This window comes from Micromys minutus (genome assembly GCF_963924665.1).
Source record: "Micromys minutus genome assembly, chromosome: 21".
Classification (NCBI taxonomy): Eukaryota; Metazoa; Chordata; class Mammalia; order Rodentia; family Muridae; genus Micromys; species Micromys minutus.
Window position 1 is genome coordinate 26,451,691 of NC_137956.1, and position 23,348 is coordinate 26,475,038.

The 23,348-nt window shown below is 39.1% G+C and overlaps 1 long non-coding RNA gene across 1 annotated transcript; it reads left to right on the top strand.

Moving 5' to 3' along the window:
• Positions 1-22,715, top strand: LOC308434480. The gene is made up of 3 exons (XR_013975479.1): positions 1-98; positions 22,162-22,267; positions 22,635-22,715. It is a non-coding gene; the product is annotated as an uncharacterized lncRNA (long non-coding RNA).
• The last annotated feature ends 633 nt before the right edge of the window (positions 22,716-23,348 follow it).

A 23,348-nucleotide genomic window follows, 5' to 3' on the forward strand; every position in this document is an offset into this window, starting at 1 on the left:
ATGCCAGAAAGCTAGGAGAAGAGCATCCTGCTGAGCAGCTGGCTTCCATCTATGGTGTCTCTAACTAAATCTAATGATCATGGAAACCACAAGAACAGGTAAGGAATATACTGCCTTCTACCTGATGTCAGCCAGTGTCAGAGATCAGCCTCTGTGAGATAGCCAGCTGATTTTTCTTCTTGGGTATCAAATACCTATTTAATGTGCAAAATTGTATACTCGGAGAATACCACACACACTCTCTCATATGGAAGTACTTTTAGGAAATTAAGATTCCCCAGTAGCGGAGATGTCTAGAGTAATTTGGAATCTTTATGAGAACAGCTAAAGATCTGAATAATGATAAGATGATGGTTCAGGATAAGAGTTTTGAGGATTTCCACACTTAACAGTATAAAGATGTCACACATAAGGATGCTGCTAGTTTATACTTAACCCCATCTGAATCTGAGCAAAGCTTTGGTTAGGCCAACAAAGTGAAGATGGAAACAGCCATTCCAAGTGACAAATCACCCAAGCCAGTTATGATAGAAAAACAAAGCTAGAGGAGATAAAGCAAGAAATTTGGAATTGTAATAAACATTAATTAAGACAGATATTTATAGAAAGTAGAAAGATACACCAGTGAAACAGAATAACCATAAAATCATCACCAATATATGGCCCAAAATATGTCATAGCACTTCAATGAGTAAGGTAACTTGTAATGACTGATAAACAGTCACATGAATGTCATAGACGTATGATATGCATGGTGCTTTGATGATATTGGGACATAAACAGACTATTGAGCAACTGACAGCATGCTTCAGATTCTTTCCTTCTCAAAGATATCAAGTGCAGAGATATGGGGGGATGCTTTGAGTGCCAGGAGAAGATAGGTTTCACACAGAGCATATTGGCTAAAGGATTCTTGACAAAAGTTTATTCCTAATTCTCCAGGAATTTAAAACATGAAAGAACACGATAAATGAAGGTGCATAGGTAGGTGATTTGGGAGAAAAAGACACACACACACACACACACACACACACAAGGATACTTTCTTTAATTACATTTCAGATGTTATCCCCTTTACCTGTTTCCCCTCTGGAATCCTCTTATCCCATACCTCTATCCCTGCCTCTATGAGAGTGATCCCCCATCTACCCACCCACTCCCTCTCACCTTCCCACCCTGGCATTCCCCTACGCTGGGGCATTGAGCCTTCACAGGCCCAACAAGGCCATCCTCTGCTACATATGCAGCTGGAGCCATGGGTCCCTCTATGTGTACTCTTTGGATAGTGGTTTAGTCTCTGGGAGCTTTGGGGGTTTGGTTGGTTGATATTGCTGTTCTTCCTATAGGGTTGCAAACCACTTCAGCTCCTTTAGTCCAAAAAGTCATATATTGTAGATAAGATTTAAAGTACAAGACTTTCTAAAAGGGGAATTTGGAAAAGAAAATAAATATGTAAAACCAGACTAAAATACTGTGAAGTACATTGAAGTACATTAAAAGTACACTGTAACCTGGGAATATCAATCTGAAGTAACTAAAACAAAATCTTGTAATTTTACTGGACTTAACAAATGGGTTTTAGGAATCAAGGAATAAAAAAACATAGGCTTTAATAATGCCATCAGAAATATTCCAGAATAATCATTTTCTTAAGAGACTCAGGGAAATAAACTGTAAATTAAAGATTTTATACCCAGCAAAGCTAATTGTTTATAAAAGGCAGTTCCAAACTGTTATCATTAGTACTTGTGTAATAAAATGAAGTAAAACAAGTAATTATCTTAAGCTCTGACTGTAGTTTCCTGCGTCCTTGAGAACCAAGATTCTTAATGTAGAAGACAAAGATATAAATATTAAAAGAAGGTAAAGGGCACTGTGGTTCTGAATTTGTAATATCTAACAAGCAGCTAACTTCAAACAGTAACCATGTCCCCCAGCACCGCAGTGGATAGGAAGAATAGATCCGAAGATGAGAGTGCTTTCTGCTCTGGCAGAAGACTAGAGTTGGATACCAACGCCGTGTTAGCTCACAGCTGCCTATAACTATAGCTCTATGATATTTGGTACATTTTCTGGACTCTACAGGAATACACACACACACAAATATATGTTAGAATTGATCTTTTAATTTGACTCCCATCTGTATGTTGGAGGTAATGTACCCATATCTATAAAATGCCCCTTGTAATTTCCCTACTTTTTTTTTTTTTTTTTTTTTTTTTTTTTCTGGGTCAGGCTAAATACAAAAGATCAAAATACTGTAAAGATGTTGTAAAAGATGTCTGGAACTATTATCTTTTCACAACACCAATATGTCTGTTTGGTAGCTTATGTTTCTACATTTATAAGGTAAAATCTTTACAACTAGAAAATAGTGTCTTCAATTGCTCTTTCCTGCATGTGCTCAAATACCACATAGCAGAACCCTTTAAGCTTCAGGTGAAAAGTTTTCCTTTCAGTGGTGTCTCCTAGGTAGTACAAAATAGAAATTATTTTTACTCAACCCTGGCTCTTATTTATTTCAGATTCAGTTATTTCCAACCATTAGTATTTTGGGGGTCACCCAGACATTTAATGAGAATAATTATATTCTAATTCTGTTTCTTCAGCACCCTTTGCCCACATTCTATATCTCTTGATTAAACACTTCTGGTTCTGGATAGAGCCCTGGCTGATCTCTGCTTGGTTATATATTAGATCCAAACTTACTGCTACCTCCTGGTAGTATTTCTACCATTTTTGTTACTAAATGTATTTCACTTGCAACTTTCTCTTGAAAGCACTTTTCAAATAATTTCTTTAACCCAGATGACAAGATGTAAGTTTCTTCTTTGTAGAATAGGATGGAAGTGTTTATTGTTGTTTCCCTGTCTTGAAGATCTAAAGAATGATATGATTATGTCATTCATAGATTTTTTTCTGATTGGTGATAGTGGCTATTTATTGATAACGAAACTATATCAATGTACTATAATGTCATATCAATGTACTATAATGATATTGAGTAATAAAATAACATCACATTTCCTATATCAAAGTTCAGTTGACCTGCTCTAAAAATCTCAGCCTTAACCAAATCACTGTTGACAAAATGATGGATGTTGTACTTCTCTAAGAGTTTCCTTATGGGATTATTTAAAATTCTCCCTCCCCCATCCATTTGGAGTGTCTCTACTGCCTTGGCCCAAATCAGATATTGCTTTAGGCATTTGGACAATGTAATGCCCTACCTCGTCTTTTAGGGTTTGGCTCTGGCAAAGTTTGAAGAGACTTTGTTAAATGTTAAGTCATCGTCCATTATTATAATCCTGGATCATATTCTCCAGATCTTCTTGCCAGTTTGATTCCATATCCAGACTCGCTCAGTCATTCCCTTATAGGGGAAAGGTTTTTCTGGGAAAAGCATTTTTTTAACCTAAAGATTATACAACCTATCCATGTCACATTACTTTTCTTAATCTCCTTAACTGTTTGTGGAAGATGGGAGACATAGCCCCTTACCCTATGGAAAACAGTACCTCTTCCTTAAAATGCTGTGGCTTTTTATATGGGGAAAGTTTACCAAAATAGTGAATGTCTTAGTTTCCTGGGGTTGTCCTAAGACGCCATATCACTAACTAGATGGCTTTAAAATTACTCTGAAATCTGTTGCCTCACAGTTCTAGAGATTACAGGTCTAAAGTAAATGTGCTAAGTTTCATCCCTCCACCACTTGAAATCTGGGCAAATCATCCCTTGCATCTTTCAGCCTTCTGGTGTTGGCCAGCAATATTTTTCACTCTTTCTAGATTGTAGATTGACTTTGTGACCTTTTTGGCTTCACATGGTGTTCTCCTTGTTCCTGTTGAAAGCATTTCTCATTTTTAAAATCAGAACTCTAGACTAGTAGAGTCCAGTGTACAGGAACAGCAAGAATTTCATTGTATGCCCTCAATTACAGGTACTGGCACAGGACAATATTAGGAGAAGGGGCCTTTAAAGGAAGATTTGAGGATAAAGCCCCAATTTGTGAATGAGATTATGAGCTAATTGAAAACAGCTTGATGGAGGGAATTCACCTCTTGCTTTTCTGTGACTTTTTCTGTAAGAAAATAACATCTTTATTAGATAACATAGAGCAAGAAACAATTTTGACTGCTTAACCTGATAGTTATTTGATCTTACAGTCTCCAGCCTCCAGAATTGTGATAAAATATATTTCCATTATTTATGAATTGCAGTGAGTGGTATTATATGTAAGCATAAAAACAGACTGGAAAAGATGGAAGCAAACCTTTACTAGTAGATCACTAGACTTAATAGTGAAAGATGTAATTCCCACATTCTCTATGAAGTTGAGATTTAGATTACATCTAAATCAATATGCAATATATGGTAATATTTCTCTTATAAGCAAGATTCATAGATCCAGGAAACAATGAGTAGATAGAAATGGGAAGGAACCCTATTGTGCTTAATTGCTTCTGTATCCTAAAGCTTGTCTAGTCAGTATTTTCCAACAAGTTAAAAGTAACTCTCCTACAAAACAGGGGAGGAAATACAAGGTCAAATAGAGGAGCTGAGATTGAAGAAAAGATCTACAGAGACTGCCTTACCTGGAGAACCACCCCATATGCAGCCACCAAACCCAAGCACTATTGCTGATGCCAATAAGAGTTTACTGGCAGGAACCAGATATGGATGTCTCCTCAGAGGCTCTCCCAGAATCATACAGATACAGATAAGGATGCTTGCAGCTAAACATCAGACTGAACATGGGGACCCCAGTGAAAGCTAGAGAAAGGATTGGAAGAGCTTGAAAGGTTTGCAACCTCATGGGAAGAAAAACATCATCAACCAAGGCACTGAGGTGGAGAGGGTGATTGAGAGAGAGCACCTTCATGGAAGCATGTTGAGGGGAAGGAGGGAGGGAAGTGGGGGGAGGGTATAACATTTGAAATGTAAATACAGAGAATATCCAATAAAATTGAAAAAAAAGTAACTCTCCCATTTTATTATTGCTATGAAGAAACATCATAATCACAGAAACTCTAGGGCATTTGAAACCTCAAAGCCCATCCATTGCCAGTGACACACATCCTCCAATCAGGCATGCCTCCTAGCAGTACCATTCTCTATGAGCCTATGGGGACCATTTTTATTCAGACTACCACAGCTCCGTGAAGAATAAATCTAAGGTAATCCAAGAGGGCATGCAGGTGCAATCTACTGGGATCTCCAGAGAGTAATCTTTGGAAATCTGTGAAATAGCTACCAGAAAAGCTGGAGTTGTTCAATACTATTCCTGGAGAAACATTGGCAAATATCTACTCATAGAAGATATGGAACATATACAAAAGAGTAGGAATGAAGTTGCCCTATGTTCTAGTCATTTTTTGTCAACTTGATACAAGTTAGGAACGCTAGAAAAATGTAACCTCAATTGAGAAAATGCATCCATCATAGGTTTTCTACCTCTAGGGCTGTCTCTTTTAGTGTTTTCTTTATTGTGTCCATTTCTCTTTTAAATTCCTTCTTCCATTCCTTCATCTCTTTGATTCTGTTTTCCTGTAGTTCTTTGAGTTCTTTGAGTTTTCTTTATGCTTTTCCTCCCGCTCTTGTTTAAGTATCTCTATCATCACTTTGAGGTATGAATTCAGGTCTGAGTTTTCTTTTTCTGGAGTGTTTGGCATTCTGCTGTTTGCTGTGATGGGTGAGCTGGGTTCTGGTGTTGCCAGGTTGTCTTTGGTTTCCTGGGGTATGAGCTTTCCTCTTGCCATCTTGTTGTCTGTGTTTATATGTGGTCTTGTTGTCAGTGATTGGTTCTCACCTCTCTCTTGTACCTGACCTATGTCCCTGGATCTCTGCGTGTTCCTGGTGGCAGATGACCTGAGTGTCTATTCTGTACACATGGGCCGCTGGCTGATAACAGACATCCCGGTGCAGGGTTCCTGGTTCACTGGACCAAGCGGGGGGGGGGCGCACTTTCTGCGTCTAGGCAGAGATCTCTCTGCTCCCCGGCTACTCGGAACACCTTCTCACCAGGCCTGTGTCCTTGGATCTTCCAGAAAAGTTTTAAATAATGTAACTCCTCCAGGTGATTACAGTGTTGCCACGGTTTAGAACAACTGCTGCAGATGAAGATGAATTCTGCTTTTTTAGGCTTTGTCTTTGAACTTACTAATGATTGATTTTCTCAGCAGATCTTAAATTGGCATATTACCGAACTGATTTTATTTTATTTTTACAAAGCACAATAACTTCATTAAACTAGCATTAGACATACTAACCTACTTTGCTAAGTTTTAGAATGGTGAATATTTAAATAAATAAATACATTTATGGAATCACTCACAAATGCTTATTTCTGCTTTTGTTGGAAACTACCACATGCTAGGGATGGAACTGTTGAAAAGACAAAACTCCTGTTCCTCCAAAAGGAACAATTAATATGGACAATTGATAACAATTGGTATTAAGAAATCAGTTAATGGCTTGAAAATGAATCAGATAGTGGGGAGCCATTTGTTTGAGGTCGCATAACCAAAGAAAGCTTCTTTTGGCACATTTGACCATATTCCTGAATGAAGACCAGAATTATGCAATGCTCTCCAGAGAAAGACAAGAAAGAGCAAATGGAAAGTCTTTGGAGCTAAAGCAGTAAGCTCAGTGCATCCCAACTAAGCTGGAAGCACCAAATGTCTAGGGCAATACTGGGCGGTCATATTAGATGTGACAAACAGAAGGGTGTGACAAACCAAGAGCAAGCTGAAGACATTGGTCCATAGTCCAGATGCAGTGTGCGTATAATTAACCATTCAGAAGCTTTAGGCTGCAGGGCAATACACAGGGTCTGGTTTATTACATTATGAACAGTGTGACTCCAGTTTCCACATAGATTGATTGGTACAATAATGGTTGAGTAGAATTAGGCAAACACGTACTAGAAGTGAGGTGATTTTATACTCTGATGACACAGTCATGGTTTTAAGAGATTTGGAAAATGAACCCAGCAGTACTTGTTAACAGAAGGAAATAGTAGACAAGAATGTTTGGGAACTTAATGGGGACAGGGAGGTGCCACCAAAGTTCTAATAGGGCCCCACTCACCTTGAAATGCCTAACATCCATCCCAATAAACAAGTCAATATGGCTGATGTGCATGCCTGGAGCTTACAGAAACAATCAGGGTTGCAGAAATCTATTGAGCTAATTAGCTATTTGCAGCAGGACTCTTTTTTCCCCTTTTATGTTTAACCTGTGAGACTGTTTTTAAATAAAGTAAGGATGGTCATTTATTTCAAGGTGAGTTGCTTGTGCTAGGAGTTAAACTTGTAACCTTCTAAACTACTTCAGCACCTGACAGTTTAGAATCCTCCACTTCAGAAACACAGAAGAGGAACTGTTCCTTTCATGATTTTAAAATGTCTATGGGATGTACTGAAGAAGTAATTGTGAAAATTATATAGGATGATATAGGAAGCATCTTAAGACTATTAGCCCAACAAGCTTGTTATGACTAAAAATGATTTATTTAGCTACGACTACATCTCCTTTAGAATGAATAAAATTTTAAAAATATACTTTGGGTTGAGGAGGAAAGACTTGTAAATCCCTGGCCATCCTGAGGATCTATAGGCAATTTATGGTTTTCCTTAGGGGAAGGAGAGTCTTTTTTTTTTTTTCCTAGTGGTGTATCTACTGGTAGCTTGGCCATGCTCTTGTAAATAACACCTTACCAATGTTCCTTTAAGCAATCTAATTAAACTCATTTGGTCACACAAAAACTAGTTATAGTTTTTAGGATAAGGTTCACATAAGTACCATTTTTTGATAGCTTAAAGGGAGAATTTTAATAGATCAAGTAAATTTCATTGAAATGGTCACGACAGTTAGTTTGTGAGGCCATAGAGTAGAATCAGAAGTTTGGTTTTGAATAAACTAGTTGTGTGGCTAAAAACATACCATTTAACTCCCCGAATTCCAGTTTCCTTATTTGTAAAGACGGTAAATCTACTTCCAAGGTCTTTGTGATGTAACTATGAGATATGTGATATTTCTGTGAGAAATAACATGTGCACAAGTGTCTGGTGAATGATACACTCATTCCTGAGAGAGGTCAATCACAGATCAGGAGAGTTTTTATTAGCAAGCCCCAGATAACCAAGGACCCAAAGGAAACCTTAGTGAGCTAACTTCACTATGGAAGATTGGTGGGAAAAACATGTTAAACAAAAGAACATAAAGTTTGGAGGTGCCATCCCCCTCCCCCCATTTTTATTTTCACTTGTTTCTCTGGTAATATTTATCTTCCTGCAGCTGGTAGTGTGCTTTAGTTTATTCCTTTCCTCTGATGGATTTTTTATCTCCTCCAGTATTGTGCATGGCTTCTTCCAGGAGCTTGAAAGCTAGTCAGAAGAGAAGAAAGTTTTGGTCAGTACCTGCCTAATCCCTGTGTTCTGGATCTTACTGTCATGTTCTAGGGTATGAACACTGGCAATAGTCTGTAATGCTTGCGGTCGCTGAGATCTCTCTGGCTAACAACTCCCAAAGAGGTAGCCTAGTCCTAGAATGGCTTTTTTTTTCTTTTCTTTTGCCTGAGCTACACAGTAGGGACACTGTAATCCCATTACAGGGTGTCCTAGTTTGCTTTCTGTTGCTGTGATGTAGACCATGATTATTCTAATTTGCTTTCTACTGTTGTGATAAAAATCATAGCCAAAAGAGACTTGGTGAGAAAAAAGGTTTATTTTAGCTTATAGATGTAGTCCATCATGAGGGGGAGTCAGGGCAGTAACTCAAAGCAGGAACTTGGAGGCAGAGCCCAGAGGAAGGAACCAAAGCAGAGAACATGGAGGAATGCTGCTTTGTGGTTTGCAGTACATAGCTTGCTCAGTTTGATTGCTTATACCACCCATTTGTGAACTTGTGTATTTGTGAACAGTACTTTCCCCAATGGGCTGTGACCTCCCCTGTTAATTATTAATAAGAAAATGCCCTATGACTTGCCTACATGCAATACCATGAAGGACTTTCTCAGCTGAGGTTCCCCCTTCCTAGATAACTTTCATTTGAATCTGGTTGACAAAATACTAACCAGGCTAACTGACCCTTTGTTACCTCAATACACCAATGCATTATTAATATACAACCTTTAGTTTGATGTTTATTTCCAAGATTTCATATTAATATAGCATAGTATACCTTTAAAGGTCCCACAGTCTCTAAAAAGTTTACTGTCTAAAAATTCCAAGTTCCTTAACTGTGGGTTTCTTTAAATTAAAAAGTAACCCGTATACTTATTTCAAGAGGCAAGAACCAGGGCACTGTCTTAATCAAACGGGCATAAGCCCAACCCCAGCAGTGTCGGTCATTCTGCAGCTCAGTGTCCCACACCTGGGATTCACTCAGTTTTCTGAGCTCTACGTCTCTGACTTCGCTGTCTGTAACCAAACAGCTTGTCTCCTAGGCTCAGACATGTTCTGTGCCACGCCTGATATACACCAAATATAATGTCTCAAAAAGCTGGTATCTACTGATCCATAAGGTAGGTTTTTGTTTGTGTGAATGGGGGGGGGACAATGCTAAACAGGTAGGATGTAAGAAAATACTCATTAGGTGAACTAGTAGGTAAATGAATGAGTGAGTACTGAGCCCAGTGGTAAAGAGCTTGCCTAACACTTGTAAGATCCTGGGTTCATTCCACAACACTTAATAAGAAAGAGTGTATTTGTAGCGATTGAAAACTATTTGAAAAACATTTTAAAAGTGTAGTTTACTAATGAGCTTGCCAGATTTAGCAAATAAAATGACAGATTCCCAGCTAATCTTAAGATGTAAAAACACAGCTTATTCATTTTTTTTAAAAAATGTATCAAATATTGCATGGGACATAATTATACTAAAATATATTCACTTTCTATGTTAATTCAAATTTAGCTAAGCGACCTGTATTTTATCTGGCATCACTAACTAGTGATGAGGGGGACTGTTAAGATTCCCTTGTAAAAAATCAGCATGTTATTAAATATGTTAAACAATTCACTGTGAAATGGTAATTTAATCTCTTCTATCTTCTGCTATGCAAAGCTAACATAAAACAGTCTATTATCCTTAGGAATAAAAGTAATTTATTTTCTTTTTAAGCTTTTAATAAGGTAATCATAAAAATGAAATGATTTCTTACATGGTATAGGTGTTCCAAGTGAATATGGAATATTAAATCTTCATTATCTGTTTTTCAGCCATCAAACTGTATCCTCTAGGGCAGTAGTTCTCAACTTGTTTGTTGTGACACCCTCCTTGGGAGATAACACATCAGATATCCTGCATATGAGATATTTACATTGCAATTCTTAACAGTAGCAAAATCCCAGTTATAAAGCAGTAGCAAAACTTATTTTATGGTTGGAGGTCACCACAATAAGAGGAACTGTATTAAAAGGTCACAGCATTAGGAAGGCTGAGAGCCATGTATGCTAAATGAACAGATGTCAGACTGCCATCTAAAGATGTATCTTTGTACCCATAGATTCATGCAGTCCCCAGCCTTCTTTAGAGAAACTTTTTGCAGTAGACAAGTTAATATAAAAATTCTCAATGGACTGACATGCACAGAATATCTTATTATGGTATGCTTAGCCTCCAAATGAACACCTATGTTACCCCAACACTACCATCGAGGCTTAGGGACCATCAAGGCTTAGGGACCATCAAGGAAGAAGGGGTGGAAATGGTACTAACCAAAGGTTGAGGAGCACTGCAGTGAAAAAATTCCTTGTGGATATGCCAAGGCTGATGTACTCATGAATGCCTTGAAACTATTGTTACCTGCACAATTACTATATAAGGTTAAGCCTGTCAATATTTACTGAGAAAGGGGGGAGGGTTCATGAGTTCTCATTCATCCCTGAAGGATTATTGACAGTTAATGGTTCCTGAGGGGAAGAGTGTCACTTTCTTCAATGGTGTGACTACAGATAAGCTGTTCATGCTCCAGTACTCCCACCTATGCTCAGCCATGCAACCTGCATTAAAGACTTGAATGCAGAAAGGGGACTCGGAAAGAAGGGACTCAGTAGGAGAAGGAATGAGATGGTGATGACAGGGAAAGGGGACTGAAGTTCAGAATATGCATGTATGAAACTGTCCAAGAATGAAAAACAACTAATAAAAGACTTAACAAAGCACAGCAATCCTGGTCTTTGGATCAGGGACTATATCTTTAGCATTCTCACTCCATCCCTAGGAAGTGTGTGTGAGAAAGATTACAGACCTTCAGGCTGGGAGCTTTTATTTCTCCTTAGCTATTTTCTACCCATATTAGCCAGATAAAACGAAATTTCTGTAGCTGTAATGAATACAGCCTAACATTAATGCCCAATACAAATATTGAACAATTCAGTTAGATAACTGATTGTGTGTCTTAGTTATCATTAACTGTCAAGTTGACCCAGCCTAGAATCACATGAAAAGTCATGATTGAGTACTTGTGTTCTTCAGTTTGGACTGGGCATGCCTGTGAGGAGTTGTCTTGTTAATACTTGATGTAGGAAGTCCAGCCTACTGTGGGTGGTACTGTTTCCTGGGTCCTGGGCTATATATGGAAGTTAGCTGAGGGAACTGAAAACTGCTCTCCCAAGCCCTTCCTCCAAGGTTCAGATCTCCAAGCTCCTGCTCTGACTTTGCTCAGTGATAAACTATGGCCTGTATTCATAAGCTAGGAAAAATCTTTCCTCTTCACGTCGCTTTTCAGCAAGGTTTTTATCACAGCAATGAAACAAAGGTAGAATAGCATGTAAGTAGATGCTTTAAGGATCTGGACCCCTGCTTAAAGTTGCCATACAAGTGCTCCTCCCACCTTTGCAAACGCCAAGCAAACAATCCTTCCACAGCTAGGTGAGGAGTTTATGTGTTCTGAAATTCAGCAGTGGGCACGAGGGACCCAAGGGTGGATCAAGAAGATCTTATGTAGGTCTTGCATAAAGGATGGAATATTCAAAATGCAAACCAGAGAAAACTAGTCACTGACTTCATACTTCTAATTTCTCAGTCTAATCTGCTAAGTAAGGTTATTCGCAGGTTCTGGCTTATATGAACAGTGTCTTCTGTCACTTAAAGATAATGGTTTTCTTCAAAACTTGTCTAAATATTGTAACAAAAATTTATTCTCTGATAAAGTTATTCTCAGATACTGGCTTATAGGAACAGTATTTTCTGTCACTTAGAGATGATGGTTTTCTTCAAACTGTGTCTAAATATTATAACAAAAAATTGTTAAAGGTGTTTGTATTTGCTTTTTCTTATTAAATGTATTTTTGCAAGTTTTAGCCATGTCTAATTTTCATGATTGATAGGCAAGAAAAAAGAGATCTAGTCAAATAGAGCTGTCTAATTTATCCCACCACACTGAAACTATCTGAGCAAAGGCATAGTCACACAAGCCATAGTGCGTAGGTTGACAATTCATAATAAGGGTCATTTTTCCTTGCAAGAGGTTTATTTGGCACATTGTCTTATAATTACTATAAGCCCAACATTGTCAGAGCCTGAGATGACACTTAGAGACCCTGGGAGTTCTCAACACACCATGGCATGAGATGGAACTGTGAGTGTGACGATGGAATACAATTCAGATTTTGTTCCTCTGATGATTATCCTGAGGAAGTGGTTTGTGTCTGCCATACCTGGCTCTCTTTGGACTGGCAGGAGTTATATTCAGTTACTTTTACATTTAGAACAAAGGGAGCATCCTTGCCATTGGACTTATGATTACTTGTATCCTAATTATAAATGTCACACATAAAAGTGTTTTTAGTGTATTCATCTTATGTTTTTAATTAGTGCTCATTGTAGTTACAAGTATTCTTTGATGAGGCAGTATAGTAAATGTCAGACCATAAAAGAGGCTAGCGCTTTGGAGTTTGTCTTCTTGGGTTCTGACCCTTAGCTTTGGCTCTTATTAGCTGCAGAACACTTAGCCAGTGATTTAACCCTCTAACTTTAGTTCCCTTGTTTATAAATAGGAGATAAGATTTTCTTCCTGAAGCCACCATTCCAATGTTGACATGTTCCAGGCCAGCAGCCTGGCCTTTGCCCTATGACAGCCACAGTTGGCTGCTGAGAGGAGCGTGGCCTAGGGGACCGATTTCCACTCCCTGCCAGCTTTCTTGCAGGGGAGAATGTTAATAATAGCCTACTTTAGGGGACTGACTGCTTGCTCCTAGGACAGCCTCTGTCTTTTTTCTTTGCACCATTTTACCATTTTTGCCTTCTGTGACCTGTGATTTGGGCTTTAAAGCCTTTTAGAAGTTTGCTAGCATCACATTTAGCTTTCTCCTAATTTTCTCTCTGGGAAATCTGGCTCAGCATAAATATTGTCGCATTTGCCTTCAAGTGGCTCAGATCTTTGTCTGGTTTCTCACTCCCTCTGGATTGCATCGGCACTTCTCAAACACAATCTACATGCCATTCTAACCCACTTTGATTTGCCACAGCCTCTTCTGTCTCACACACATCAACCACCACAGGGTTTAGCAAAGTTGCCAAAGCCCCATTTCTTGTGGTATCTCCTCGATCAACTTTTTCCTTAAATCTTCTGTGAACACAGGCCTATGTGCCCAGTGAACTGGGTATCATATACTGTCTCTTGTGCCCTTTCCTCAGTTAATGTCTGTTTTTCTCGCTTGTCTTCCGGACCCTTCATAGGTGCCTCAACTAGTGATGAGCAAGGTACCCCAATGGTCCCCATGAGTCAATCCATCAGGAGCTCTCTGACTTACCTTCTATTGTTTCAGACTATAATCCCTTGATCTCAGTGAGAGATAGGCAGTTAGATTATTCAATTTCTCTGCTTTCATGGCACTCAGATTGAACATATCCATCCCTATGTCCCACTGCCTCAGAAGCCAGGTTCTGCGAGGCTCTTCCATTCCCTGTTTAAAATTCTTCCTCAGTCTGGGCAGTTCAGATGCAGAATATTTCTGGATTATCAGAGTTTCCTGTACAGATCATTAGGAAGGACTTTATCTGCATCTCAAACCATGGATTTCCCCTTCCTCTCTGTTAACAGTGAAACCTAATTTCTCTCACGTTACTCCCACAGTCTCTGCATCACTCAATCTTCCCATGAGTCCCAAGGGATCCTAAGAAGGGATCCTTAGCAAGACCCAAGCTGCACTCTTTCTTTTGTACCTTGCCAGCTCTATGAAATGGCAAGCCGACACTGCAATTTCATCTTCTCCTTTACCTATGTTTCCTGCCAAATCATAAAGTAGATGCAGCAGAAAGTATAGCATCTGCATGTCTTTTTCCCACTGAAATTTCTGTTAAGTTCTCTCTGGAAAGATAGCTGAGCTTCATTTCTATGTCTTATTGACCACAACCATGGCACACCCTGAAGCCACAACCTGTTCATTATCACATCTTGCATGGCTACTTCCAGAGATTTAAATATATTCTATAATCCATCAGCAGTTTGGGAAGAATCTGCGTACTTACATAGTAGATAGCACCATTCACTAGTGAGTTATGCCACTGGACGCCATATTCAGAAAGATGCTCACCTTGGGGTTCCTGTGAAGTATACTCTCGTCTCAGACAGTTTGGTCTTGGTTGCCTGTCATACCACCAGTTGCAGAAGCATGCAATCATCACTATAGGAAATAGGTGTCCATGAAGCATTTATTTCCTGATGGCTCCCATGGAAACGCCACCCTCATATGAATATGCCTTAGTTGAATGTGTCTACATCCACCATAAGAGCCATGCATCCACTCTTCCCAAACTTGTGGTATGTTATCAGTTCATGTTTGTGTTATGGGATTTTCCTAGGTGTAAGGGAGACAATTGTGTATTAACTCCAGGTAGGGTACCAACAACAGACCAGAGTAATAATCCCACCCAAGTCTGTTTATACACAGTTAGTTTGTTGTAGTTTCTTAGAGGAGTACGGACGGGTGATTACTTACAGGACCATGGGCAAATCAAGGCAACTGCATCCCAGAAATGTACTTGGAAATGTCTTTAGCTCAGAAGTCTAGGCTAGAATCTTTTAATTGTGAAGAGACATCTACACTGCAAAATACCCTGTAGAGACTAAGACACGGGAGCCAATCTGGTAGCTACTGACTTGGAGATAAATGGCCACATGTGCAGCCTTGATGCTGGTAATGAGCAGTAGATTTGGGGTACACATTTCAAGTATCACCTCATCAGGAAGGGTGGTATCTATATGACACCCTAGCATTCCAGAGAAGGATCTACTTGGTGTTACACCGCCCATGACATAATAGCAATGATAAAATAGATTTCAAGAATAATGGGTCTATTTTCATGTTGTTTTTATGGCAGAGACACTACAACTTTGACTATCTGTGTCTTTGCAGAGAGTCTATTCCTGGAAGGACCCTTTGAAAACTTTTGGTGAACCGTTTGTGCTTTTTGGATTTTCAGAAGTGTGCTTCTTGTAGAACTAACTCTATAAGTCTCTGGAAAATCATTAGATACAGCAGAGCCTGCTTTAAAAATTACCCTTAGGCACAGGAGCTGATTAAAGTTTCTAAGAAGAGCTACAGCAAGTATTTTTAGGTCTCTTAACCATGGCGACTTACTCTGAACATGATTTAGCACCATCCATGGAACATGATGTAGGCTTTAGTCCCCAGCAACATTGTACTATTCCATGTAGTTATCATTGACATCTATTTGTTGATTCACAATTTTGCTGCTTAAGATTCTTGTCTTTAAAAATGTTTAGAAAGAAAAGAGTAGTTGTAAGACATTTCCTAGGGTCTGTATGTGGAACTTTCATCTGTCTGCACATGTGAGGCCATCTGAAGGCAGATCTCTGATACATTTGGGAATAAGTGCTTCTATTCATGACCGACACCAAACCCAACTTGCTATATAATCCATCCTCTGGTTACTTTATCATCACTTATGGATTTTTACAACATCTACCAATAGTATTCAAAGTCAGTTATTTACGTATCTAGTTTCACTTCTACTTGTAAAATCCTAGAGTGACACTATAATTAATCATCTTCATGTTCCTCATATTTAATATCTGACTTTTAGTGGTAAGTTGATAAAGAGGATTCTTTTCATGAATTATATACAATTAAGTTGCTCTCCCCTAGGTATTTCAGTATTGAAGATCTGGAAGTTGTAAACAGACACTCATAAGAACAGGCTGTTTACATCTCAGGAATTGAAGCCAGTTGATTTTGTGATAGTACTTGACACTGCGCTATGATGAAAATGTTTGCCCTAAGGAAACTGATGAATGCTACAGTTGAGACTACTTGATCCTAGAGAGCCAGTTGTTAAACACCACCAGCACAATACCAGATATGGTTAGAATGTGTTTGTATCTACCCATTCTACACACACACACACACACACACACACACACACTCACACATACACACACTCACATACACACACACATACACAATCACATGCACACACACACTCACACACACTCACACACTCACACACACACACACACACACACACACACACCTGTAATCTGGAGATCTATGTAGTACCTACTTTTCTTAGCACATACTAAATGGACAGAAGAATGGGTTTCCCTTTGACAGGGTTACACATGTGTATAATGTAATTTGATCCTTTTACCTCTATTACCTTTTAATAGGATGAAATAACTTTTAGATGTTTAAAATAATTTGTAAATGTTTGAAAATAATTTTAAGTGAGTAGTCTTATCTCCCAATTTAGATTGCAAAGTATATAGAAAGAACAGACTTTTCATTTACTGTCTAAGTGCTTCAGAGTTTATAGGCACTCGATAATTGCATCAGTGGTGGGAGAAATCGATGTCCTAAACAGACTTTGTCTTATAAGCAGCGGACCTTGGAATGGGAGGTAGACGTTGAAAAGAAATGAATGGGAAGTAGAGTAAAAGCTTTAAAGATAAACCTAACAGTGAGTTTTTTATTTGTAACTTTAATTAAATTAATAGTTTTGCTTCTGATTTATTTTTTTAAGTTTCATTCAAAACAAGGACATAATCACAGCTTAAAAATTATATGATTTAGGAATATACAACTTGGGCATACTGGAGGGCAGAAACATACTTCCCCTGCTTCAAAACTGCAGCAAAGTGATCTGGGGTTGAGAAAGGTCCCTACCTTCTTATTGTAAGCACCTTACAGCCAAAGTTATCCAGTTTCAAGAGCATCCTTTGCCCTATACACACCAGCCTAGTGATCTATAGAATGGGAGGTGATTGCAGAAGGTCCGTGAACCATGATGCTGCTTGTTTGCTGTAGCTTTGCCCTTGAACTACTCACTGACTGAGGATGACTTGAACTTCAAATCTGGGATTACAGATTTGTGCCCTCCAACTCACTCTAGGAACCAAATCCTGGGCTCTGTGCCTGTGGTGCAAGACCAAGCGGAGTCCCTCAATGCAAAATTTGAACACACACAAAATGTTACCTGCAGGATGTTCCAAGCAGTCTGCTCCTATTGTTGTTACAAACAAAATGAATGTTTTTGAAATTAAATACTAAAATCTAATATTGCTCAGTATAATGTTTATTTTCAGTTAAGTTGTAGTCAATGTAGAATACAATAAACACAATTGAGAAGTGTTGTTTAGTGGATTTTTCATACATGTAAACCTCTATAAACAAGCCTCTTTCCTGCCTTTGTTCTCAGCCCCTTTCTTCTCATTATTGAGAGTATACCATCTCCGACAACTGATTAACTTGTTTGTAAAAGATTCATTTGAACCCACTGTGAAATGGTTCATTAAAAACTGAACGTGTTAATGGGAGTAGCTCCAACTCCTGTATACACTGTGCAATATTCAAACAGGCTAAGCATGTCTGTCTCCTCAAACTTTTATTATTTCTTCTCGTAAAACCCCTCAGAAGCCATGTGTATGGCCTTTTGGAATGCAAAGCTGTCATCCAGGGCCACCTTAGTGTGCTACAAACAGGAGGACTTCCTGCCTGCCTCCAACAGCCACTCAGCCTCCCTTCAGCTCCCTCCTGCACCTCAGCCTCCAATAACCTTCATTCCACTCAATTTAGGAGACCGACTTGTAAAGGATGGATCGTTAACAATGGTGTTTTTTTTTTTTTTCTTCCTTATTTAAAACAAACAAGATACAATTTCTATTTGGAGACTGAGATAAATATAAATTTACTCATATTATATACTTAATTAAAATAACAGGTGTTTGTTTTTCAGCACCTGGCGATATATTCTAACCCTTGAGGAATAATCAGCAGCCATTTGACATTATTTACCCTTTACCTACAGTAAGACTATAAATAAAACACTATTCTCTGTAGGCACTCACAGGCTAAGAGCTATGGGGTTCTGCGCCTTTCCTCGTTCATACAGTGTGCTTTGCTTCAGCAAAGAACAGAGCGTGGAAAGCCAGCCTACAATTAGAAAGAAGTTCTTCATAACCCTTAAAGCATCGTTAGCTCAGCCTCGTATTTTTTTGTTTTTGTTTTTGTTTTGTTTTATTAAGTTGTCTTTCACCATGAGCCATAAAGATGTAACCACAAAGTCAAATGTTTTGTTCAAATGGGACTTTGTAGGTTCTGAACAGATGGCTTCTGGAAAAGACCCGAAAGGCTGTTTTTCTGCAGTGTCTCTCTGCAGATAGACTTCGGAGGCAGAAAGGAGAGTGGATCTCCTTTGACAGACCAGGGTGCTCTGGTTTCCAAAGTTGTTTTTCAGATGAGAAGGAAATTTTAATGAAATAACCTCCCCGAGAGAGTACTCTCAGAGTGCTGCCTTCCAGGTTTGCTCCCCAACTCTGTTAACACCTCACTCTGGAATTCATACAAGGGTAGCTGCTGCTGATCAACCTAGATACTTACTGAAGACTAGCCAAGGGCAGACTGTAGGCTCACTGCTCACTCAGGAACCAAGCATGATTTTCCAAATGGTAATTCAAACATAACGAAATTCTAAACAAATTGCAAACATAAACGTGAACAGTATGTATAGTGTGTATTCTATAAACACCCTGGTTTGGAATAGATTAAGATAGTTTCTATTGGCATTACTGGGTTTTCTCCTAGGCCATCAGTAAGAGAACAAGAAAAATTCATGTCTTTCCAGCCACCGTTTTGTGGAAGCCCAGAACTTAGTTAGGAATCAAGCACTCCATGTAGATGTAAGACATTGCCCAGTGTAAGAGAAGAAGACTGCAAAGGGGACTTTGGATAGCCTTCTCCAGGCCTAAGGAACTTGAATGAATAAAAATCAAAACGGAAACCAAGGCTTGAGCTAAACACAGTCTCTACATGGCTGTTTGAGATGGCTTGTTGTATAGTTTTCTTCCTTTCTGCCTAACCTCTCTGCCTTGCCTAGCTTAATACACAGCTATACCTGTTACTTTCTCCCTGTTTTCTTCCCAGCATAGATGATATCCATGAGTAAAATACATTTTATTCAATGCATCCCTCCCAATTTTTTACGCTTAACATTGAACTAAAAGTTTTTCAGCTGAGAATTTGCCTAAGTATGATCTTTCTTCTCTGCTATTCTTTGGAAATTCGGCTTAAATAAACTCAGTTAAATGTTTTATGGTGTCCATGTGCCTGGAACACGTCGTAAAGAATAAGTGTCGCCAAAGAAGGAGTTCACCGTCTACAATATGGAGGTTTCCCAAGAGTTGCAAGTTACCAGGATTCAGTTTGCATTTTTCTTGCTGTGGGTAATTGAGGAGCCATGTGTATTGTTTTAGTTTGCTTTCTCTTGTGATAAACACCGTGGCCAAAAGCAGCATAGGGAAGAAAGGACTTACTTTACGCTTTCATATCAAGTCATCACCAAAGGAAGTCAGTGCAGAAATTCTAACAGGAACCTGGAGGCAGGAACTGAAGCAGCAACATTAGAGGGAAGCTGCCTTCTGATGAACTTTCTGTGGTTTGCTCTGTTTGCTCTTTTATGTGACCAGAACCACTTACCCAGGGGCAGCACCATCCACAGTGTGATGGGCCCTCCCACATCAATCATCTATCAAGAACATGAGCCCTCAGACATGTTCACAGGACATTTTGATGGAGGTTCCCTCTTCCCACAGGTGACTCTAGTTTGTGTCAAATTGACAGAAACTAACCAGAATAACTGACCCCTTGTCAGCACGACACACAAACATACTCCTATTAAACCATAACCTTTCCTTTCATGTTCATCCAAAAATCTCATGTTAATATCACAATATAAACTATAGTATAACTTTAAAAGTCCCAATCTTGAAAAACTTTGAACACTTTAAAAGTTCAAAATCTCTTTAAAATATTCAAAGATTCTTAACATAGATACATGTAAAATAAAAACAAAGAACATCAAAAGTGTTAAGCATTATCTTACTCTGCAAAAGGAACAAATGAGTTGTTTCACATTTAAGCCAACCTCAAATCTGGCACTGTAGCTCCAAATCCTGTAACTCAGTGGCTGGTATCTGGACTTTTTTCTGTGCTCCAAAGAGATGGGCAATCCCACTGTTCTTACCTCTGCTATTACCAACATCTGCACTGCCAACACACACAGCCCAAAGTCTCAAATGCTTTACAGTTCTCCCCAAAATGATCAGGTCCATTACAGTAACACCCACTCTCAGGTACCAACTTTGGTCCTAGTTTGATTTCTGTTCCCACAGTAAATAATAACCATTTGGAAAGGAATGCATTTATTTTAGCTCACAAGTCATGGTCCATTAAGGACCAAAAGCACCTTGTAGAGGAACAAATTTATCTTATATTACACTTGTACATCACAATGCATCCATGAAGGAAACCAGGAGAGAAGATCTAAGTAGGAACTCAGCAGCAGAAACTGAAGCAGATCCCATGCCTGAACACTGCCTACTGGTTTGCTCCTGTGGCTATCTTAGCCTGCTTTTGTATACATTTTAGGGACATCGCCCCAGGGGTGGCACTCCCTGCATTGGGCTGGGCTTTGTCACATGAATCCTTAATCATGAAAATGCTTCCACAGACATGCAGCCAAGCCAATCTGAAGGATGCAATTCCTCAACTGAGGTTTTCTCTTCCCAGATGACTCTAGTTTTTCTTGAGTTGATATAAACTAGCCAGCCAGAATAATCTTCCAAACCTACAAAGTACTTCAGTGACCACTTTTTTAGTGTCTGTACCCCAGCTATAGAAAATTGTGAGAAGCGTATCATCCCAACGTCTCCAGGCCAAAGTTGAGTGATATAAGGCATTACTTCTATTTTGACATCATGGGCTTAAATTTCATCGCTTGACCATAGCAAACAATAAGGCACACCAAGGAATGCAATCTCTAGTTCTGCCCAATCAAAACCTGATTCCTAATGAAGAAGGAGAAAGTAGATCTGAAGTGGGATGTGGCAATGGGCCACAAGACCTCCTTTTTTCCCTATCACTCTGAGCATCAGATATTTGAAAGGGAGGCATTTTTACTGGGGTACAGATGAGATCAGTTAAAAAAAAAAAACTAACAAGTCAACTTTTGAACCACCAAATAAACTGAGATATTCATGTTAGCATTTTTATGTAATAACAGTTAAAGAATGAAGCATTTTCCCCTGACACAATGCCTGGAGAGTTGAACATGCATCCCAGAACACTACTTCATCATTAGTAGGTATCTTTGAGCCATTCAGAGGGTACTGGGGGTGCTAGTATCTTTCCTTTACCCATTGTGACCCATAGAACTCTACTTACTATATGATTTTCATTCCATTTCCTGCTCTTCTCCCAGGGATGCTCCTCCAAATGGTCTTTTATTGAATAGGTTGAATCATTAATTTTCACAGCACTTGCAGAACTAAGACATTTCCCAGTTAATGTTTACTTGAACTTGTCCAAACAAGGATGTAGGATCGGGTGGTGACATTTACAGACGAGGCCTTCAGACAACCAACACTTGGTTAGTATTTATTATGCTCACTGGGTGATCTAGCTGCAAGTAGCTCATTTTAGCCATATGGTTCCTGTGCAAACTTACAATGACGAAATGTTTTAGTTAAAACCCGAGAAAGCACTTTTACAATTTTAAGATAAAACTATTCATTACATATGCTTTATATAAATATTTAGAGCTCAAATTCATTGCTAATAAGAAAGCCAAACAATACAGATATGGATAGGCTATTCCCTGTCCCTAAATTTCTAATCTTGCAAACTCACTTCCCAGGTTCCTGGACAGACAGACATGAAACACTGGATTGATGGAAAAAATATTACGACATAGTTCAAATACAGGAAAAACAAGCGGTATTCTGTGGCCCTGGCTGTTCTAAGTAAGTTCCCTCTCTTGAGAACTCTTGTTCTTCTCAGTCATTAAACACCAATACGATAGATTCACCTGCAGATTTGCCCATGTTCTTACATATTAAATCTGAAATAAGATCCTGGAAAGAGCATGTTTATGAGAGGCCTTAGGAAGGTCTACTGTATTGTCCCCAGTACAAATTCATAAGAAGTGCTTCAGTTGACAGAAACCCAGTTCAAATCACCTTCATCCATGCCTAGCCCTGCTGTGTGGGCTCTAAGATACCTAAGCACAAATCCCAGGATAATCCAGCCACAGAGACCTCAAGACTGAGTGAGACAGCTGCTACTGAGCGTCCTGTGACTCATTCTTTGTCTTTGTATCTGTCCTCACAGAAGGCCCAGCTGCTGAGAAAGTCCCAGATCACACATCTCTGCACCAATCAGACGGAAGGCATCCCTCGCCTCTGGACACCCTAATGTGGTCAGGAAGACACGGTCATCTTGGAACATAGAGGCATTTGTCAGAACTATGGGGATAACTGGTGGGTAAAGAGCAGCTACGGGAAGTTGCTTGAGGAAAGCAGCGGCTGACTTGGTACAGACTGCCACAGGTGGTCACGGCAACTGCATATAAAAATTGACTTTCATCCAACTCTTTGAAATTTATAGTGTCCACAAGCCAATAACAACCCACACAGTCACTTTCAAACATCACCTTCAAATCTAAAACAAATTATTTCTAGAAATGGAGATATATTATCAGATTAGATTTTTGAAAAAGCCAAGGACAGACAGTATGATAGGCAACAATCATGGTCACAGGCAGAGATTCTGGTGGCAAAAAATAATAATTTCTCCAACTTCTGATTCTATTGTGATCTACACTGCCTGAAGTCCTTTCATAAAAACATACTGTGGCTGGGACGGCGGGGCAGAAAAGAGAAGAAAGAGCCAAAACAGTGTTCTGAGTCTATTCATCTGCCAAGTGGCTAACTGCAGGCGTAGAAAGAATCAGGGACTGGAAATGTGTGAGCCGGAGTTTGTTATTGAGATGCCTGGACTAGCAATGGGTCCATAACCAAACCTTAACTTCTTAGACTTTGTCAG